The 4,921-nt window shown below is 44.0% G+C and overlaps 1 pseudogene; it reads right to left on the minus strand.

Annotated features, from left to right (window-relative positions):
• Positions 1 to 751: 751 nt before the first annotated feature.
• LOC121441706 lies at positions 752 to 2,830 on the minus strand (annotated as a pseudogene).
• Positions 2,831 to 4,921: the final 2,091 nt, after the last annotated feature.

Consider the following 4,921-nt stretch of genomic DNA (forward strand, 5'->3'; position numbering starts at 1 on the left):
ACAGAATACAGACAATTCTCCCACACCACTTCCCCCTCTTTTGTTTTAAACAAAGGAAAATATCCATAGTCCATTTTTGGGACATAAACTTCATGTCAGTATATTAAATAATCTGTAAACAAATATGCAACAAATGAAGACAATGACCTCAAAATATAAACAACCTATATGTATCTTGATCAGAGGCAGGAGTAATATATAATGCGATATGAAAGTAGATCCTAAAAGTTGTATCAATATACAAAATGTCCTAAACAAAGATGCATATATACAATGTGACAGAATAACTTTGCATAGGTGTAAAAATAATGTAAACAAAAATAACAAATATAATTTGAACTTGTATCAATATGCAAAAACTATACCAACGTAAATTATCCATAAATAATAGCTCACAAGTTTTCACTCACTCTATTACCCATTTTTAATAAACATAGTTTTCACCCCAACCCTCTATCTAGTACAAGTAATAATAAACAACCCCTAAACAGTGTTCCCAACCCTATCGACAAACTTTTTTGGAACAGGAGGCATTGTCCTCTAGAATTGCTTCCCACTGTCACGGGGGTTATGTTCTCTTAATGGGATCCTGCAAAAGTAAAGTGATGGGTAAGTTTCAAAATTATTTTCTAGTACAGTTGCAAACAGTTTCCGAGCTGTTGATAGGTGTTTTTTTCCCAAAGTTCTTTTCTTTTTGTACAGTATTTTCAGTTTTATTAGAAAAGTGCACACACAACCAACATTGCCTGCGTCATTTCTTGGCTCTGCTTGCATTCAGCACTTGCTCCTGAGCAGCTTTCTTTGCTTTTACCATCTCAACGAGTTCCTTGTATCGCCTCATACAGTCCTTCTTCGTCCTGCCAGGAACTGCTTCAGCTATCTTTTCCCACCTTTCCGGAGTATTTACTGGGTACGTTTTCAAAGCTTGTTCTGATAGCTTCTGCTCTCCTGTGGTCCAAGGGGTGAAATCTGTGCAGGGACCTTCAAATCGTTCTGAAGGGGCTGCACTGTCAGCCTGAGGGGCCACTCCATGTTAGCCTTTTTGTTGATGTCATCTTTCTGATGAAGGTCAAGTTTTTGGAGACATTTAGCCTTGCCCAGTTATGTTAATCTTTGGCAGTTCTTTTGATGCCAGAAGAAGAACGTATATACATGTAATTAGCAATAACTTCCCATCTTGAGTTTGTCCCAGTGGGGAAGAGATTGACGGCTTTAATTAATAACTGCAGATCACCTTCTGACCAGTTCTTACCGCCACTCCCACTTCCACCCGTTGACTTCTCTGCATTCTTGGATGCTTGCCGAATCTGGGCATCAGCTTCCTCCTTCTCTTTCCTCGTTTGCTCATTTACTTCTTCTATCTGTTTTTCAAGTGCAGCTTTACCTACTTCTTTTGTAGATGACGTCAGTATCTCATTCAAGCCCTGTAAGCTCGCTAGCTCGAGCCCATCACAAAGCTTCTCCACTTCCTCCATCATCTTCACATGCTCCGCCTCACTGTCTGAGAAGTGATTCCAGTTCTTGCAGGAGTTCCGAAGTTTCTGCCTTTCCTTTTTTCAAAAAAATTTTTTATTGAAAAAAAAATTTCTGCCTCCTCCCAGCCTCCCATTTCCCTCCCCCTCATCCCACTCCTCTCCCCTCCACTCCTCTCCCCCTCCCTCTCTAGTCCAAAGAGCAGTCAGGATTCCCTGCCCTGTGGAAAGTCCAAGGTCCTCCCTCCTCCATCCAGGTCTAGGAAGGTGAGCATCCAAACTGGCTAGGCTCCCACAAAGCCAGAATATGAAGTAGGATCAAAACCCCTGCCATTGTCCTTGGCTTCTCAGCAGCCCTCACTATCCACCATGTTCAGAGAGTCCGGTTTTATCCCATGCTGTTTCAGTCCCAGTCCAGCTGGCCTTGGTGAGCTCCCAATAGATCAGCTCCACTGTCTCAGTGGGTGGGCGCACCCCTCGTGGTCCCGACGTCTTTGCTCATCTTCTCCCTCCTTCCGCTCCTCATTGGGACCTTGGGAGCTCAGTCCAGTGCTCCAATGTGGGTCTCTGTCTCTATCTCCATTCATCTTAGGGTTGGGAAGAGACTTGAACCTAGAGGGGCTCCCAGGTGCCCAGGGTGATGTCCCCAGTCAGTTCCTTGGGCAGCTGAGGATAGGGAACCTGAAATGGCCCTATCCTATAGCAATACTGATGAATATCTGCCTTTTCTTTTTAATAGCCTTTTTCTGGATATCCTTTTCCTTCTTTGCCAGTAGAGCTTGCTGCCTAACTTCCTCCTCTTCCTTCTCTTTAGCCAACCTAGAAGCTTCTAATTCTGATTGTCTTTGCTTCTCTTTGGCTTCCTGCTCCTTCCGTCTGGCTTCTGCCTTTGCTTTCTTTTCTGCCTATTTCTTGGCCCTTTCTTCTTCCTTAAACTTTTTTATCCTTGGGTCACAATTGTAAGCATTATCAACTAGTGTTCTTATTCTGTTCATCTCTTCCTTTTTCCGTTGGGCCCTTGTTGCTCTGTTCTGCTTCTCGATCCATCTCCTATCATCACAACATTCTGCTTTTTCTTTTTCTTCTTCATCTAAATAAGAAAATTCTCTCCAAGAATTAAAATTATACCAGAAAGAATAAAATATATCTACGTCTTCAAATGAGGAGTTCATGTCACCAAGTTTGGGAACAATTTTTTTATTTGACCATCTGGAATTCCTTTCAAACACAGGATAAAACACTTGGAAGAAATTGTCCTTTGCTTCACTCTTAGAAGAAACTGAGTTGTCAAAAGTAGGATCTATGCTGTTAAATGCCCGTCTCTTCACTGGATCAGACAGCATTTCATAAGCTTTAGTTATGCAAGTGAAGTAGTCATTGTCTCCCTCTTTGATTGGCTCCCCAGTTGCTTTTCATTTGTCTGGGTGATGTTATTTGGAGTTCTGGCTAGAACATCATGAGAAGGTGCACCATTTCAGCAACTGGTACCCAAAAAAGCAGTCTTATATAATGCTGTCAGCATCATGATGTCATCTCAACTAGGTGGAGTTGTTGCTCTGGGTCCTAAGCAACAGAGGAGAGGGTGCCCATACTGGCCTTGCCCTGTAGTCAGACTGATGAATATCTTAAATATCACCATAAAACCATCATCCAGTGTTCACCTTACTAGACCTGTAAGGAAGTGAAAGGTCCTTGGACTCCCCACAGGGCAGGGAACCCTGACTGTTCTTCGGGCTGATGAGAGAGGGGGAGTTTATTGGGGGAGGGGGAGGGAAATGGGAGGCGGTGGTGGGGAGGAGAGAGAAATCTTTAGTAAATAAATAAATAATAAAAAAATAAAAATAAATTAAATAATTTTAAAAAACCACCCATCATCCAGCAACTAATAGAAACAGAGGCAGAGACATGCATCTGAGCCCTGGACTGAGCTCCCATAGTCCAGTTGAACAGTGGGAGGAGTGACAATATGAGCAAGGAGGTCAAGACCATGATGTGTATACCCACTGAAACAGTTTACCTGAGCTAATTGGAGCTCACCAACACCAGCTGGACAGGGAAGGAAATAGCATAAATCCAAACTATTTCCTCTGAATGCGGCTGACAGTTTGGCTGGGGCAGAGTGTGGGGCACCAGGATTTATCTCTACTGCTTGTACTGGCTTTTTGGAACCTATTGTCTTTGAATGGATACCTTGCTCAGCCTAGATATAGTATGGAGGGCTTTGGACCTTCCACAATGACATGTTCCTTACTCTCTATGAGGAGTTGATGGTGGATGTGGTGGGAAAGGTAGGTGGAGGGCGTGGGAGGAGGGGAGAAAGTGGGAATTGGGATTGGTATGTAAAATGAAAAAGATACTTTTTTTCCTTTAAAAAATACACCTTCTCAGGAACTCATGGAACTTTCTTAAACTGATGACATACTTGGATACAAAGCAAATCTCAACAGATGCAAGAATGTTGAAATAACTTCCTACATCCTATCAGACACCCACAAATAAAAGCTGTATATTCAACAATAAAAATAATAGAACACTTACAAATTTGTGGAAATTGAACAACTCTCTATTGAATGACAAGTGAGTCAAAACAGAAATTACTAAATTAAAGACATTCTAGTATTCAAAAAAAATGAAGACACAATATATCCAACCTTATGGGATACAATGAAAGTGGTTCTATGAGGAAATTCATAACACCAAGTGCTTACGTTAAAAAGAAACAGTGATCCACCTTAGTAACTTAATAGCAAATTTAAAAGCTCTAGAACATAAATAAGAACTCACACCCAGAGAGCCATCATTGGGGTGAGTGAGTGCGGTGGCAGCGGGGAACAGGGAACTTAAAATTTCCTCATCACTTCTCCACTTCCTGGTCATCCTTCAGGGGCTATACTGCCAGATACCTCCTCTCTCTTCCTATCCCACCCAGCTTACATCCAGAACCCCCGACCCCCTGTCTCCCTCCCTCCCGTCTTTGGCAGCATAGAACCTCCCAGCTCAGCCTGCTCAGGTGCTGGGACCGAACCTGAATCAGGAGGGCAAAAGGGAGGGCGGTAGTTCCTTTGTCTCCATAGCCTGCCAGCAGCAAGCAGGGTGGGCCCTTTGTTTGCGAGCTACCCAAGCAGCACGGAGTTTCGATCTGGGCACCGGGAGAGCCATCATTGGGGTGAGTGAGTGTGTTGGCAGCGGGGAACAGGGAACTCAGACTTCCTCATCCCTTCTCCACTTCCTGGTCATCCTGCAGGGGCTATACTGCCCGATACCTCCTCTCTCTTCCTATCCCAGACCAGCTTACATCCAGAACCCCCCACCCCCTGTCTCCCTCCCTCCCTCCCCTCTTTGGCGGCATAGCACCTCCCAGCTCAGCCTGCTCAGGCGTTGGGACTGAACCTGAATCGGGGGGACAAAAGGGAGGGCGGTAGTTCCTTTGTCTCCATAGCCTGCCAGCA

This window comes from Microtus oregoni, unplaced genomic scaffold (assembly GCF_018167655.1).
Source record: "Microtus oregoni isolate MIOR12 unplaced genomic scaffold, Mior012 000080F_ref0000499, whole genome shotgun sequence".
Lineage (NCBI taxonomy): Eukaryota > Metazoa > Chordata > Mammalia > Rodentia > Cricetidae > Microtus > Microtus oregoni.